Source organism: Cryptomeria japonica, chromosome 6, assembly GCF_030272615.1.
Source record: "Cryptomeria japonica chromosome 6, Sugi_1.0, whole genome shotgun sequence".
Classification (NCBI taxonomy): domain Eukaryota; kingdom Viridiplantae; phylum Streptophyta; class Pinopsida; order Cupressales; family Cupressaceae; genus Cryptomeria; species Cryptomeria japonica.
In genome coordinates, this window is record NC_081410.1 from 549,321,859 (window position 1) to 549,340,294 (window position 18,436).

Here is an 18,436-nt window from a genome sequence, read left to right on the forward strand (position 1 = left end):
GGTGCCTATTTACTAGGTTTTCACCACCGTACTTACCCAAGGCACCACCGGAATGGTTTTCACCATTTGGATGAATGATTTTTCTTTACTTTTTTTCTTGATTTTTTGTATTTTTGTATTTTGTTCAAGACTATTTTCTGAATGTTTTTGGTATTTTTTGATATTGCATGAGCCTGATGTTCTGCACAGCTTATGTATGAAACTTTTTGAGATGCATGTTGTTGACTGGATCTACTAGTGGTTGTCCTTTTGAAGTTGCTAATTGATATGCCCCCTCACTCAAAGATGCCAGTGATGACATATGGACCCAGCCAATTGGATTCAAATTTTCCTTGATGTTCTTTGTTCAGTTGATTGTGAGGATTCTCCTTGAGAACAAGATCTCCTACTTCAAATGTGCGAGGTTTGACCCTATGATTGTAGCTTCTGCTCACGCACTGCTGCTAGGCTTTTAGGTGATTATAGGCAGCTTTTTGCTTTTCATCAAGCAGTTCCAAGTCCTAAAGACGTGAGACTCAGTATTCTTCATCATCTACTAGATTGTGCAAGGAGACTCATAGAGATGGTAATTCAACCTCAATAGGCAAGATGGCTTCTACTCCTTAAACTAGTGAGTAGGGGGTTGCGCATGTAGGGGTTTGAATGCTAGTTCAATATTCCCATAGTGTTGGATTCAAATGAATGTGCCAATCATGACCAGTATCATTGACTGTCTTTTTGAGGATCCTTAATATATTCTTATTGGATGCTTCTTCTTGACCATTTCCTTGTGGGTAATATGGGGTGGAAAAATGGTGTTGGATATGAAACTTCTCATAGAGTTCATGGACATCTTGATTTTTGATAGGGAGCCTATTATGTGTGATGATGGACATGGTTACACCATACTTGTAGATGATGTAATTGAGGATGAATGAGGCGATCTGCTTGTCGGTGACTTTGGTGAGTGGAATGGCTTCAATCCACTTGGTGAAGTACTCTGTAGCGGTAATGATAAATTTATGACCGTTGGATTAAGATGGATGGATTTTACCCACAAGGTCAAGTCCCCATTGACAAAAGGGCCATGGTGCTGTGATAGGTTGTAATTCTTGTGCTGTGGCATGTATCAGATCTCTGTGAACTTGGCACTTCTTGCACTTTCTGACAAAATAATAGGAGTCCTTCTCCATGGAGGGCCATTAGTATCCGACATGATTTTCTTTGCTAGTGAAGGACCACTTGAGTGAGCCCCACAAATTCCTTTATGTACCTCTTCCAAGGATTTTGTTATCTCATCTTGTTCCAAACATCAAAGGAGAGTACCATCAAGACTTCGTCTATATAGGGTTTCGACAATGATGGTGTATCAAGAAGTTTGGCAAATAAATGTTTTTTCGTTGGTTGTTTGATTGGTTAGGGGGAAGTGTGTGGTCACATATGTAAATGAAAAACTCACCGTACCATGGGGAGTCAGAACCAATAAGGCAACATATCATTTTAGATTTAGGGATATCATAAGCGGGGATCCAAAGTTGTTCCACCAAGAACTCATAGCATGTCAAATTTTGTGGAAGGTCCAGGATGGGGGCTCCAAATGTGATGGTTGTAAATGATTCTTTGAAACTATCCACCATCCTTTTGTATGAAATGAGCTTATCATCCTTTATTTGGCATTCATTAGTGACTTGTCGGATGACCAATTGGGAATCTCCATATACTTGTAGCTCTTTTAGATTCTATTGCATGGCCAATCTGAGTCCTGTGATCAAGGCCTCACATTCTGCTATATTATTTGTGCATGGGAAAGTGAGTCTGTATGACTTCGGGATAGTGTCACCTTGAGGTGTGATAAAAATAATACTTGCCCCCGAGCCATGTCTGGTGTATAAGCCATCAAAATATAACTTATAGGGTTGTGTAGCTATGATCATGAAAATCTCCTCATCCGGAAAGTTGGAAATAAGAGGATGGTTGCCTTTGAGTGGTGCATCAACCAATTGATCTGCAATAACTTGTCCCTTGATATCTTTGTGGTCCACATACTCAATATCAAATTCACTCAGAATCATAATCCATTTGGCCAAGCGGCTTGTCAATGCTACCTTGCTGAGTAGGTACTTGAGTGGATCTATCTTGGCAATAAGTTGTACATTGTGCATTAACATGTAGTGCCTTAATTTGGTGGCTGCCAAGATAACTGCTTGGCAACCTCATTCAATAGGTGTGTAATTAAGTTCATAGCCTACCAGTGTTTGAGAGATGTAGTAGACATCACATTCTTTTCCTTCTGCATTATGTTGTGCAAGAAATACTCCTAATGTCGCTGTTATAGCTGAAATGTATAATAATAGAGGTCTGCTTGGATCTGGTGGAGTCAACAATGGTGTATTAATTAGGTAGTATTTAAGCATTTGGAATGCTTGCTGATATTTTGCATCCCATTGAAAGTGGATATTTTTATGTAACAGATGGGTGAAGGGATGACATTTATCAGCCAATTGTGCAATGTACCGCCGAATGGATTGTAGCTACCCTTGTAATGTCCTCAACTGACTGATATTCTTTGGAGGTAGCATTTCCATGATCGCCTTGACTTTCGCAGGATCTACCTCAATGCCTTTACTTGAGATATTGTATCCTAAGAGCTTCTCGGAAGTTACTCCAAAGATAAATTTCTTTGGATTGAGACAGACGTGGTATTGTTCCAATCTATTGAAGATTTTATCCAGTACTGCAAGATGACCCTCTTGTTAATGATTTATCTAGTAAATCATCCACATAATCTTCCATTATTGTGTGCATCATGTCATGGAAGATGGTAGTAATGGCTCTTTGATATGTTTCCCCTGCATTCCTTAGACCAAATGGCATTACATTCTAACAGTATGTTCCTCATGGACATGTGAAAGCAGTTTTGTGTTGATCCTCTGGAGCAATTTTAATATGGTTTTATCCTGATATTCCATCCATAAGAGAAAGCATCACATGACCTACTGTTAGATCGGAGATCATGTCGATGTTTGGTAAGGGAAAGTCATCTTTAGGACATTCTTTGTTTAAATCTCTGAAATCCGTAGAGATATAGAGGCCCCCATTAGGTTTACCAATAGGTACAATATTGGAGATCCACTCTGCATAATCAATTGGTCTGATGAAACTAGCATCCAAGAGCTTTTTAAGTTCAGCCTTGACAAGAATGAAAATCTGTGGGTACACCTTTCTGAGCTTTTGTTTGACAGGTTTAGCTGCTTCTGCTATAGTTAAGTGATGCATGACCAAATCTGGATCTAAGTCGGGCATGTCTGCATAAGACCATGCAAAGTTGATTTGGCACTTCTAGAAGAATTCCACATATTTTGGCTCTTCTTCAAGAGTTAATAGAGATGCCAAATGTATTTTGTGAGGATTCTCAGGGGTCCCCATATTGAATTCTTTTGTTTCTTCTATTAGGAAGGTTGATCTCTCTTGATTCGTACTAAAGGGGAGGATGTCAAACCTTTCATCCTCAAGTACCTCAGAGAGGTTTTCACCTTTGGATATGTTTTTTGTTTTTACTCTTTTGAGATCAAAAAGTGCCACCGTGTGGTTTTCACTACAAGATCCATGCTTTATTGTAATATTTTTGTAGCTGAAAGGTTTGGCATCTACCCCAAAGTATGTTGCATTGTTAAGTTCAATGGAAAACCCATCTTTATGATCTTAGCTTGGTATGTTATCCCGTAATTCTAGAAAGTCTATGAGTGCCTCATTGTTTTGGAAATGGTCAAGGCATGGGGGATTTGATTGGTTCCATTCAATGAGTTTGGGATGAATGATAGGCATCACTTCATCAATTAAGTTGAGTTCATAAGAGGCATTAGTGAGGGTTAATAGGGAGGCATGAAGTTCATCGATGGTACTCTCCTTGCCAGATTCAGGCATAGGATTTGACATAGGGCCTATGGAAGTTTCTGCTAACTTAGGATTCCAAAAAAAATTAATCCATGCTTCTCCATAAACTGGTATATCCTTATGAGGTGGTGGAGGTGTTGTTTCCTCCTTGTCTAAAGTATTTAAATACATTGAATCCCATTCCCACTCATGTGAGTCTATCTCAGAATCACTCTCTAGCATCCGATTACTGTACCAAACTGGGATGTCGTTTGAATTGAATAGTGCATTAGTTACTGGCTTATGTAATTTTGGAGGTGGGGTTGCTAGTGTTGTTGGTGTTTTAGATATAGTCAAGGATTGCATCCTTGGAGTAATTGGTTGATACATGGATTTGTTGGGTTTTCCTTTGAATTGAAGCTTAGGAATAAATTCTCTTTGAAAACCTAGTCCAGTTTTATCTCTTGGTTTCAACTTAGGCTATAAGGGCTCTTTTTGTCCTTTCTTGCAACGTCCCAGAGCACTATGGCCATCATAGCCCTTTCTTTGCATTATAGTGAAGCCTTTTCCATATTAGTCAATGGGGAGCGTAGCCTTCGAGCTTTCTTTATTGAGAGGGTTTGTGTAGATCCATTCTGTCAAGTCTTCATCTATGGTTTCCTCCTCTTGAATTTTACTAGGGGTGAATTGTGCCAAAGTGCAAGTTCTTTTGGCTAGCGGTGATTGAAGTAAACCTTGGGGTTTGTCATGAGTCTTAGGGGATGTGAGTAACTTCCCAACACAAAAGAGTTGGCTAGATTATATTCACTGGGGCCTTCCCCAGCCATTTTCATTTTTTAATTTCTCTTGTTTTGGTGTAGGGGTTGTTAAGCTGGAAAGAGATGTTGGATTAACATACGATGAGGAAGTGATAGCTTCCTTGTTGCTAGGTACGGTGATGTCTGGCTGATGGTGAATATTATTACAATATGCAAATGAATTAGCATCACTGAGGATTGTAATTTCTACCCCATTATACGGAAACTTGATACATTAGTGATAGGTAGATGAGATGGCTTGCATGGCATGTATCCAAGGTCTCCCTAACAAGAGATTTTATGGCAAAGGAAGGTCTAGAACTTTAAAAACTATATGCTTCACCACTGGCCCAACCCTGATGGGTAATGTAGCAGCTCCTTTGGAAGAACATTCTACATCATCATATACTTTGATGGTTATCTTCTTGCTGGTATCCACTGATTCTACTGCATAACCCAATGTTGTGACTAAATACAAGGTGCATATGTTTAAGCCAGCTCCATTGTCAATCAAGACTCGCTTGATTCTATGTTGGTTTACAAATCCTTCAATATGGGGTTATTGGAAGGATGTGTTGTCACTTTCGGTAAAAAAGAGACATGGTGATGACTTTAGACTACCAACCATGGCTTGAAACTGATGTATGTTGAGGTTGGCGGGGACATACGCTTCTTGGAGAGCTTGGTCCAAGATTATTTTATGTGAGGGGGATAAGCGTAAAAGCTCTAATATGGAGATGAGGGCTGGCGTCTTATCCAATTTCTCTACAAGATTATATTGTTTGGGGAGATGTGTCATTCCTGGTGGTGCCCCTCGAATAGTAATCTTGCTATGACGTGTAACAAGGTTGCATGTAAGATTTTGATCTTTTATGGTAAGAGTTGCAACTTGTTCATCTGCATCATAAAGGTGATTCACAGTATAATTGTATGTGGCTTGTGTGTAATTGGTTATGGTATCTGTGTTTTTCCCTGAGGTGGAAGGACCCCTTTGATCATGTGATGGAAGTGGATTTTTAAACATTAAGTGATCATCATTGGATGTTTTTGGGTCATGTCCCTCAATTTCGATTTCTCCTCTATCGATAAGATCCTGAACAAGATCTTTTAGCCGATGGCAATTACTTGTTTTATGCCCTCTTCCTTGGTGAAATTCACAATGTTCATGATCTCACCACCATGGAGGCTTGACTTGAGGCTCATAATTGGATGTTTTTGGTAAGGTCACAAGATTGGAGGATACTAATTGGTGTAAGATCATATCGATAGGTTCCCCTAAGGGCGTATATGTGTATTTTGCCTTTTAGTTTTGATGCTTTTGTTTTGGTTCCTCTTGTTGTGTGTTGTGACCTTGATTTTGTGGATTATTGTTGGTGTTGTTGTTAGGAGGGGGATTTTGTCCTATAAACCTAACCACAGGTTGTGCAATTTTCACTGTTCTTGCATCCATTATCCCATCATTGACAACGTTCTTGTTTTTGTTCCAAAATTTTGGTTTGTTTCTATTATAGTGTGGATGAGGACCATCTTTGGGTTCATTATAAATTTTGATAAGTCCCTTCTTGACAAGGGCCCTTTCATATTTGAGCCCTTGAGTTATCATTTCTTCAAAGGATTTTGTGCCTTTCATGTCCAAATGAAATTCCATTTCATAATTTAAGTTGAAAATGAAAATTTCCACTAATTCTTGCTGAGGTAGATGAAGGGAGTGTCTGCTAGACAATTGTCTCCACCATTGTCGGAAAGTTGAGAACAAATCCCCTGGTTTTTGTTTTCTGTTGCACAAATCTGCCATGGCAACGTCACGTTCTATGTTGTGTGCATAATGAGTGATAAATTTTTGGACCAGTTGTTCAAATTTTCTAATACCACCCGACAGTCGTGAAAACCATTGTGTGTTTGTGCCTCCCAAACTTAGAGGAAAGAGGTGCATTAGATATGTGTCCTCATAGGCCACCTCTAAGAAAGCAGAGTGAAATTCTCGCACGTGGTACCTAGGATCTACTTTGCCTCTATATTTTTCAAATTTGGGTGTTTCGAACCCTCATGGAAAAGGTGGCATAAGCATGTTCTTATCAAATGGATATGGAAAAATGTCGTTAAGTGAGAATCGATTGGTCTTCACACCATTGTTCATTTGTTGGGTGAGATTTTCTACTTGTTGTCTCAACGTGTCTATTTATAAAGGAGGAGGAGGTGGAGGATTCCCTTGATGATTAGGGTCATAGCAGAAGTAGTCTCTATCTCCTCCACCATTGTGATGGCTATGTTGCTCGGATTTTTGTCGTAATTATGTTGTATCAAAATTGGAGGGAAGTTTGGCACCCTCTTGAGCGAGTCTCAATAAATGAGCATTGGCATTGTTTCTAAGAATTTCATCAAAGAGTCTGTTGAATTTTGGATTATGTTGTGCTCTTTCTAATTCTTCTGGAGTTGGAGTACTAGGATCTTCATCATTAGTGCCTCCTCCAAAGGCCTCATGAAATTCATTGATGTTTTTGTCCTCTTCAATTTCTGGTTGTCGATTTTTCATTGCTCTTGTTTGAGCCATGTTTCAAAAGTTGATTTTGTTAAAATGACTATGAGGTGGTCTTCTAAGATTCTGAAATGGTGAGGGTGTGATCAAATAGTTGATGGAAGAAATTTTTTTTGAAATGTTTGGTGGGAGATAGATCTCTAATACTAAAGGTTGGATGTCAACAGAGTTCTTTGTGAATTGTTTTTGTGTTTTTCAACAATTTGATGTGATGAGGTATAGCAAGGTTTGAGATGTGTTATAATCCAAGCTACCTAGTAATGAGAGAATGCACTCATAAACTAGTTTTAACCTATCTAGATGTGTAGAAACGCCTCTTAGGATGTTGAGAGTTGAGTGAATTTGTGATGTTTGGATGTGAAAGTGGATAGGATATGTGTCTCAATAAAACTCTTCCATTATGAAGGGGTTTTCTACTTCTTCCTCTCTTATAGGGTTTGGTGGTTCCTCTCAATCTTTGTTGTATGTGATACAAACTTTAGGAATGAAAGCGGGATTGATCTTGCCCCCTTTGTTCTTTCGATAATCAAAAGCTCTATATTGAGTGAAAGCTCTATTGCTCAAAGGCTCTTTGTCAAATTCATTGGATTTTCCCTAAAGGTACAAGAATATATGACACAAGAATACTCTATGTGAGAGAAAGAGTTGTCTATTGATATAGATAAATTTCCTTTTCTTGATAAGGGTCCTTGAACCAAGTTGTCTTTTCTTTAACTTAGTCTTTTGATGAAGACTTCTTTTACTCGAGATATGAATGATGGTCATACAAAATGATCAAGTTTTATGTAGATTTGTTGGATGGATACTTTGTTTCAATTGTTTTAAAATCCTTTGAAAAGAAAATACGTCAAGCACATAGTCTTGCCCCTTTTCAATAAAGGCACAACAGGTGTGGGTCTAAATCAACACAATCATGAACCTTGTTTACCCTTATAAATGTATGTATGTTCCCAGGCCTAAAGTCAACCCAAATTTTTATTGGTCTGAAACAAGATGAAGACAACCCAAAGACTTTTTATCCCAAAGGTAATGGCCAGTTACGATATTTTCAGCCCACAACTTGATATTTCTTCAACTTTGGTACTACATACCTTATGTATCCCGTTGTGGTAGGTAAGGATGTGAATTACTAAGTCTTGTGTGAGCATAACAGATAGGTGATCCCTATGATGGGGGAGTCGCCACTTTCATCAAGCTACAAGTAGCCTTTCAAAAATCCCTGCTTCTACTCAAGGAAATATGTATGGTGAGTATCTTGGGAGCAAAACCACCTATGCTCTTGCACTGAACTTTTCACAAATATCCTGAATCAATAGAATGGGTGGGCTTCTAAAATAAGAGTTGTCTAGTAATGTCTGATGTCTTTGGATGTAAGTTCATTCTATAGTGACTCACTTAAGAGCCTTGTAACTCACGGTGGGGCCCATATGTCCTTTCAGCAAGTTACATTGTAGGAACAACTACACCCAAGGCTACAACTTTCGCTCTCACCTTATTTTTATAGCAGCTCGAAGGATTTACCATGCAAGATTGAATAGTCATAACCAAGCACAAGTTCCAAGGAAGGAATACAAGTTCCAAGGTGAGATAAAACATTTTCAGATTGAAGGATATAATGAACCTAGTCAAGTTTGAAGACCTGATGGCTAAGATTGATCATGGGAAATGTGATCAAGGAGATTAAGTGGTTAGGAATTATTTATAAATAAGAAATTGTTGATGAACAATTTATGCGAGTAAATAGAAGAACAGTGATACTACAACAGTGATCATCGAGCACAGAAGATTGAATATCTGATTAAAGAACAAATTAAGAAGCCCAACAAGGAGAAAGATAAGTCTTATGACAAGATTATTTTGAGCACAAAGAGTTTTCTTTAGCATTTCAGATGTGAAGTTGCAGATATATTTTATACTGTTATTTATTTTGTAAGTGACAGGAAATCTCTTAACCAAGTGGACCTACAGTCTTATTTGTAAATCCTCTAGCAAGGTAACATTCTGGATAAGTGTTTGAAATCCTTTGACAAGGTCACTTCTAACAAAGTGCAAGATTCTAACAAGTCTGAGGGAAATCCCTTAACCGGGTCACATCTAGCAATGTGTTTATGTAATCTTTAACAAGATTAGCTTTTAACCGAGCATACTCTAGAAGGGTATATTTCTTAGTGGGTCCAAAATCCCATAGTGGTTTTTCCCAATTTGGGTTTCCATGTTAAATCTGGTGTTAAATGTGTTATGATGTTTTAAGTGTATCTGTTTATGAGTTTGAATGATTTACAGTCATAGTTGCATATTAGTAAAGGCTATCGAGGTTGAATCTGATGTATACAATGACTATTGAGTTTTTATGATTCACCCCCCCCTCTCATCTTACTAACAATTGGTATCAAAGCTTTGGACTCTAGAAGAAAAGTTTAAAGGTAATTGAGGCAAGATCCGAAGATGTATAAAATGGATGCACCAAAGTTGAACAAGCCTAGTTTCTCCACATGGTAGAAAAGGATGAAGCTGCACTTATTAGGAATTGGAGAATATGCAACATACTATCTGGAGAATGATTACAGTGCACCTAGCACCTACCTGATGACAATGGAAGAGATAAAGGCAAAGCAAGAACACATTCAAGCAATGATTGAAATAACATCAGCATTAATCGACTCAGAGTTCAATGATCTAGAAGGCAGCATTGATGCCAAAGTAATGTGGAACAAGCTTAAATCTGTGTATGGTGGTGATGAACATGTTCAGAGAGAAAAAGTAGATAGTCTAAGGGGTCAAATTGAATCCATGAGAATGAATGAAGGTGAGAACATAACCCAATACAGTACAAGGTTAAAGGAAATTGTCAATCAAATCAAAGGAGCAGGAGGAACTATTGAAGAAAAGGATGTAGCAAGTAAGTTGCTTAGAACACTTCTACCTACTTATGCCATTCGAGTCTCTACAATCAATGATTTAAGGTTTGTACCAAACATGTCAGTCTCTTTGGATACTACTATCAGTAAGCTACATGCATTTGAGTTAAGTAATTTTGATAACTGTGGGTCTTCGATAAATAAAGTTGAATCTGCATTTAGTTCTTTTCATCTTGGTGAATTTGATGATTACAATGATAGAATGTATAAGTATATTGAAGGAAATCACAGTGGAGCAAGTGAGAGATTTCACAAAAACATGGAAGAGGTGCACAAACTATATGAGGAAATCAGAAAGCAAGAAGAGTTTGAAGCATTATTAGCCAGAAGGTTACCAAGAGGCAAAGGTAAGTATAAAGGAAAGTTACCTTTAAAATGTTTTAACTGTGATAGAATAGGACATATGGCTTCTAACTGTCCTGACAAAGAATCTAGTGAAAAGAGAGAATACCAAGATGACAGACAGAAAGACAACCAATACAGAGGACACCGAGACTTCAAAAGGAGATATAGAAAGACATGCCTAGTAGCTGATGAGGAATCTAATGATGACAAATCTAATGGGATTGAGACAGAGGAAGTTGAATATGTGGCTATCAAAGACGGATCAAATGAAGAAAGGTATGAGGAAAAAGCCTTGATATCTCACATAAATAAAAATGATTCTTGGATCATAGATAGTGGGTGCTCACATCACATGACAAGTGATAAACACAAGTTTGTTAAATTAGAAGACTATGATGGAGGTTATGTAAGATTTGGTAATGATGCACCATGTTCGGTGAAAGGTAAAGGTTCTATCATAGTTCTTGACAATGCTAAATGTGATGATGTATATTGGGTTGAAGGTTTGAAATACAATTTTTTGAGTGTAGCACAACTAAATAATACATGATACTGAATAGAATTTCAGAAAGGAAGTGTCAGAGTTCATGACAAACATGGAAAGCTGGTTGCTACTGGGACACAAGCAAAAGGTAATACATTTCATCTTGACTCAACTTGGAACAATTGTCTGTATGCTAAAATAGAAGATACCTGGTTATGGCATAAAAGGTTTTGTCATGTAAATTTTGATAACCTAATCAAAATAAGTAAGAAGCACCAAGTAAGAGGTCTACCGATCTTGGAAAAACCTAAGAATGCAATATGCCGAGGATGCCATATGGGTAAGATGACAAAGTCAAGCTTTACAAGTAAGTCCTACACTTCTAAAGGAATTTTAGATCTCGTGCACATTGATCTCTATGGTCCTATGAAAGTTCAAAATTATTTTGGTGATAAATACTTTATATTATTTGTGGATGATTACTCAAGGATGATGTCAATTATGTTTTTAAAAGAGAAATCAGAAGCCTTTCAAATGTTCAAATGGTATAAGGCTAGAGTTGAAAAAGGAACAGGAAGACAGTTGAAATGGCTAAGATCTGACAAAGGAGGAGAATTCATTTCTGATGAATTTAACCTATTTTGCAATGATCATGGTATAAAGAGACAAGTATCTGCATCGAGAACACCTCAGCAAAATGGGATAGTTGAAAGAAGAAATAGATCAATTGTAGATTGCGCCAGAACCCTGCTGATAGAAAAGAGGGTACCTTAAACATTTTGGAGAGAAGCGATGAGCACTGCAGTTTACACCCTGAACCGAGTATAACTGAAGAAAGGAACTTTGAAGACACCATATGAAATTTGGTATGACAAGAAACCTAATGTAAGTTACTTTAAAATATTTGGAAGCAGATGTTATGTTCACAAAGATGACAAAAATGGAAAGTTTGATCAGGAAAGCAAGGAAGGAACATTTCTTGGTTATTCTTCTAGAAGTAAAGCATTTAAATGTTTGATCAAATCATCTAACAAAATAGTGGAAAGTGCAAATGTGAAAATTGATGAATATGCAGAAAGAAATGATGAACGAAATTCCAAAGAACTAGAAGATTATGAAGAGTTTGTTTATGTTCAATCGAGAAGTCCTACTGAGAAAGTTGATGAAGAAAATGAAGAAAATATCCAGTTACCGAGTGATGAAGAAGATCATACAGATCCTACTAAGCCTATATTAGCCAAGTATGTCAGAAGAAATCATGCATCAAGTCAAATTATAGGAGATAAGGATGATCCAGTGATGACAAGGAACAAACTGAGACAAAACGCATGTCTGATATCTGAATTTGAACCGAGAATAGTAAAAGAGGCATTTAGTAATGAAGATTGGGTAAATACTATGACATAAGAGATTGAACAAATCAAGAAGAATGAAACATGGACACTAGTCCCAAGACTGAAAGAGAAAAATGTGATCGGTACAAAGTGGATTTTCAGAAACAAGCTAAATGAAAAAGGAGAGGTTATTCGGAATAAAGCAAGACTAGTTTGCAAGGGTTATGCTCAAGAAGAAGGAATAGATTATGGTGAGACTTTTGCACCTGTGGCAAGACTTGAAGGAGTGAGAACATTGTTGGCATATGCTGCTTACAAAAATTTCAAGGTATATCAAACGGATGTTAAATCTGCATTTTTAAATGGTATACTAGAAGAAGAAGTTTATATTGAATAGCCTGAAGGATTTATTGAAGACAAGAATAAAGATCAGGTATGTAAGTTGAACAAATCATTATATGGTCTAAAGAAAGCACCTAGAGCATGGTATGAAAGACTGCACTCTTACTTAATCAAGATTGGATTTATAAGGACAAGTAAAAACAACAACATGTATATGAAGAATGATGAAGACAATGGAATACTGTTTTCAGCCATATTTGTTGATGATATTATTTTTTGTGGAAATGACTCTTTATGCAAGAACTTTGGAAATGAAATGTGCAAAGAATTTGAAATGTCATTAATCGGTGAAATAAAGTATTTTATAGGTTTATAGATACTGCAAATGAAAAATGAGATTTTCATTACTCAATCCAAGTATATAAAGGAAATCTTGAAGAAATTTGGAATGGAGGATTCTAAACCTGTAAGTTATGACTACCAATTGTAAACTATCAAAGAGTGACGAATCTGCATCTGTTGATGAGACACTTTACCAATCTATGATTGGAAAGTTTCAATATGTGGTTCATAGTAGGTTGGATATAGCACATGCAGTAGGTATAGTTGCAAGATTTTTTGCAGATCCCAAAGAAACCCATATGACAGCAATCAAGAGAATTTTCAGATACTTAAGAGGCACTGAAAATTATGGTTTAGTGTATAAAAAGAGGAATGATTTTGACTTAAAAGTCTACACTGATGTTGATTGGGTAGGGAACATTGATGATAGGAAAAGCACAAGCGGTGGAGCTTTCTTTCTGGGAGACATACTAGTAAGTTGGCCTAGCAAGAAACAAGGATGCATTTCACAGTCAACAGTTGAAGCTGAATATGTTGTTGCAGCATTGAATTGTACCAATATTGCATGGATCAAACAACTGTTGGAAGGAATGAATGAGAAATTTACCGAGCCAGTAACTATATTCTGTGATAACACTAGTGTCATTAACATTTCAAAGAATCTGGTAATGCATTATAAGACAAAGCACATCTCTATAAAGTATCATTATCTCAGAGAAGAAGTTCAAGAGAAGAAAGTTGTGCTGGAATATATTAGTTCAAAGGAACAAATAGCAGACATGTTCACAAAGCCATTGCCAAAGGACACTTTTGAGTATCTTAGAAGTAAGTTAGGGGTCCTACCCCTATTTAGCACTCACTGATAGAGTTCAATGAAAGCATCAATTCTATGAATTTACAGATTAACTATTTATGAGTTGATGCTGATTTACACACTTTAGGAGGTTACCTAAAGTTGTGCAGACAATAATGATTGAAGACAAGTTGCTCTAACCGAGACCGAGATGATACATTTGTATTTTCAGCAAGAAAATTACTTCACAAGGGAAGAAATCATGAATTAGTTTTACTTTTTGGCATTGTTGTCAAAGGGGGAGAAGACTAATTAGTGAAGATTAATAGGTGAAGATGGGAGAAGACTAATGACTGGGGGAGAATTCAAGAGAAGATTATCAGCAATCTGAGTCCAAAGCAATTGAAATAAAATCAAGTTGGTATTGCCATCAAAAGTTGGTTTTGCCATCAATGCCAAGGGGGGAGATTGTTAGCATTTCACAAAGGGATATTGTTGGCATTCCAGTAAGTTTGTTGGTATGAGGATATTGAGAAGGTTGTTGAAGATTATGGATATAACTGAGAAAGGATGATTACTGTCTTAATAATATTATTTTGTCATTGATGTCAAGCAATTGATTTTCTGATTCAATATGATGTTGCCATATCTTAATGAGTATATTTTGATAAGTATAAAGATGTCGGTAAGTGACACAGAAAGAATGAAAATGAAGGGGAGTAATAAGTTATTCGATGGGCAACTATTACCGAGTAAGACAATGATGAGATTTTGTTGTTTTGATTATTTTGATTTCCTATATAATGAGTATTCAAAGACTGAACATGAAGGAGAAAAGGTTTCATTCAATAGATGAATATAGGTTTGATACTGTTCTATGATACCGAGCAAAGAAGCTAGTCCATAAATCCTAAGGTTATCGATATCGGTTAAAGAAGGCAGAATATCTACCAAGTAAAGGTTCAGTATTTATCGAGTAACAACCGAGTAATAACAAAATGCATTGGATGGATAAAAGAATTATTAAATGAAGGATTCCAATGAGCTAGAGATGTATAGATGATTGGTATAACGTGCAATAAGTTTGTTGAAGATCTACGACAATGAAAATGCAGGAGTTAGATCTACAACGCAGATTGAACAGTCATAACCTAACACAAGTTCCAAGGAAGGAATACAAGTTCCAAGGCGATATAAAACATTTTCAGATTGAAGGATACAATGAACCTAGTCAAGTTTGAAGATCTAATGGCTAAGATTGATCATGGGAAATGTGATCAAGGAGATTAAGTGGTTAGGAATTGTTTATAAATAAGAAATTGTTGATGAACAATGTATGCGGTCAAATAGAAGAACAATGATACTACAACAGTGATCACCGAGCATAGAAGATTGAATATCTGATTAAAGAATAGATTGAGAAGCCCAGCAAGGAGCAAGATAAGTCTTATGACAAGATTATTTTGAGCACATAGAGTCTGCTTTAGCATTTCAGATGTGAAGTTGCAGATATATTTTATACTGTTATTTATTTTGTAAGTGACAGGAAATCTCTTAACCGAGTGGACCTAACAGTCTTATTTGTAAATCCTCTAGCAAGGTAACATTCTGAATGAGTGTTTGAAATCCTTTGACAAGGTCACTTCTAACAAAGTGCAAGATTCTAACAAGTCTGAGAGAAATCCCTTAATCGGGTCACATCTAGAAATGTGTTTATGTAATCTATAACAGGATTGGCTTTTAACTGAGCATACTCTAGAAGGGTATATTTCTTAGTGGGTCTAAAATCCCACAGTGGTTTTTCCCTATTTGGGTTTCCACGTTAAATCTGGTGTTAAATGTGTTATGATGTTTTAAGTGTATCTATTTATGAGTTTGAATAATTTACAGTCATAGTTGCATATCAGTAAAGGTTACCGAGGTTGAATATGATGTATACAATGACTATTGAGTTTTTATTATTCCCCCCCCCCCCCTCTCATCTTACTAACAATGTGATCTATTTGCTATTTGGAAATGTTGTTCCAACAGATATGGTGTTCTTTTTTATCCCACAAAGCAATTTGTTTGTTTAACTAGGAATGGAAATCCTGGTCAACAAAATGAAAGCATGTTTGCTTGAAAGTAAATCGCTTTGTAAGTAAATGGACAAGTTGATTGTTCTTTTTATAGCCCAAATTTTGAAGTGTGAACCTAACTTGCAAAAAGAAATATTTAAGTTGTTGTAACTTTTAGCTTTGCAAGTGATGTTCTTTTTAAGCCAAAAAGACATGTTTTGATTTGTTTTAAAGCACCCAAACTAAATTGTGAGGTTCTTTTTACCAAAAAAGAGGAAGTATGAATTCTTTTTAACCAATTTTTGAAAAGAAGCTAAAAAATAAATCAAAATCCTAAATTTAACTCCTCCAACCTGCAAGAAATTGTTAAAAACCTGCAAATAAAGAAGTTAGTAAAATCCAAAACCTGATGTGGGCTTCCACAAGCCTAAATTCAATTTTTTGGTTACAATTTTGAACTCTCTGGAATAAAGTGCTACTCTATGAGAAAACCTAAGTGCTAATTCAGACAACATCGTTGATATATTAAAAAAAGCACTATACTATTAACAAAAGCACTATAATAAAAATGTTAAACAAAATTAAAATTGATAGACTGAGACAACAAAAGTGCTATATTAGTACAAAAGCGATAATTAATGTGCAAAAGCACTAAAACCCTAACTGAAGCACTAAAACTATCTGAGAAAGGCACCAATCCGCGGAACAAAAGTGCTAAAGCGCAACTTGTGCATGAAAATTTTGGAAAATCACAAAAAAAAACATATCAGAAGGTTGTGTGTTTAATTCACGTCGGGTTCACCAAATGATGCAAGGCAAAAGGGGCACAAGGCACAAACACAAGTTGAAACGTTAGTAGATTAGTTCCAACCAAAACCAAATACGAATGAGCTCAAAAACCTTAAGATGCATACCAAGAGAGATATAAAGAAAACAATAAAGAGCATACATAAATGAAAGAGAGAAAGAAGAGTCCCCAAGATGCTCCCAAAGAGGCTCATAGATGTTTCTCCCTTGCTCCTCTCCTCTCCAAGTCCCACATGAATGTAGCTCTCAACTTTTAGCACTATCCATAGATGTCATATGAAGATTCAAGATGGTTGTAAATGAAAACAAATGCTTATGCAAGTGTAAATGATTTTCTATGAGAAAGCTCCTAATTAATATCTATGTGAATCTTAGTATAATAACAATGCAAAATGCTTCGTTCCTTTTCTTGAGAAGTGACGTCCTTTATAGGGAAAAATGTTGATTGAATGGCCAAGATTGAGTGAGCTTGTGAAGGGCTAGGATTGATGGGTTTGTGATCCATGTGATAGCTTTCAACCCAATCCCATGATGACAAGTGTCAATCATGAGATGTCTTGAGAGGAGAGGGAAGAATAATTTAATGCCTGAGAAGAAATGAGGGTTACCCTAGGAGGGTTTAGTTAGGCTTGAGTTAGTGGATAAAGCTTTTATCCAAGGGTAATGCTTTTATCCAATGGATAAACTCTTTTACAAGAGTTAATGGAGATAACCATGGTCAAATCAATGAATGCTTGAAGAGACCCATGAGTTAAATGAGGGTTGAGTTAGAGGGAAAGTCTCTGACCATGTGGGTAAGTTGAGTTAACTGTTAATGGCTATGTAAGAGCCACAAAGGCTTTGAAAGACTTTGGGGGTTAACTTGTTGAAGAATAAAAGCCTTTAATCCATTTCAAAGACTTTGAGGCATTTTTGAGAAGTGACCTTTGTTTGGGGAATGTGCAAATGATTAGAGAGGGGGATTAGGCTAATTAGAGGGGGGGTTAGAAGAATCTAGAAGGAAGTTAGTGGGAAAGTGGGTTTGGCGGGTGAGAGAAATTGGGATTTAATTTAGAAATAAAACCTATTTATTTGTGCAACTTGTATTTGTAGGAAAATGCAAGTGGGGTGGGATTTTAAATAAATATTGATTTATTTAAAAGGGGAATTTGATTTGTGTTTTTAAATAAATCTTGATTTATTTAAATGAGAGGAATGAGGGAAATTAAATAAATTAGATTTATTTAACAACTGGGTTATAGATAGGGATTTTAATTTAAAAAAATTTATATAATTTATTTAATTAAAATAGTAGAATGGGGATTGAATGAATTAATTAAATGTGAATTTAATTAATAGAGAAATATTAGTGTGTCAAATAAATTTTAAATATTTATTTAATTTGGTGGACAGATTTATGTGTTTCTATTACTAATTTGAGGACAACAGTCCTCCAGATCAGAATGTACAGGATGAGGACACAATTCCTAAAGAGGAACCGATAGTAACTGAGATTACACCAAGTGGTGAAGCCACCAGTGCAAGTGAGGAAGATATAAAAGTTAAAACATCAGAGGAGAAGAAAGGGGAAATCGACAAGGAATCGATAGTGAGTCCAGTGGTGTTGTCAATTGACACCTCACAGGTTGAAAAGAAAAGCATAATTGAGATGAGTTCTACTAAACTCGTGATGATGGTTGCACATAAAATGATGAAGGAGGGATCTACGAACAAAGGCATTATTGATCAGTCTATCACTATTTTGCATAGACTTGTCCCAGAGTGCAAATTTGACAATGAAGCAAGCCCATTTGGCAAGCTTAAGATAATCACATAGAACATCTCAAAGG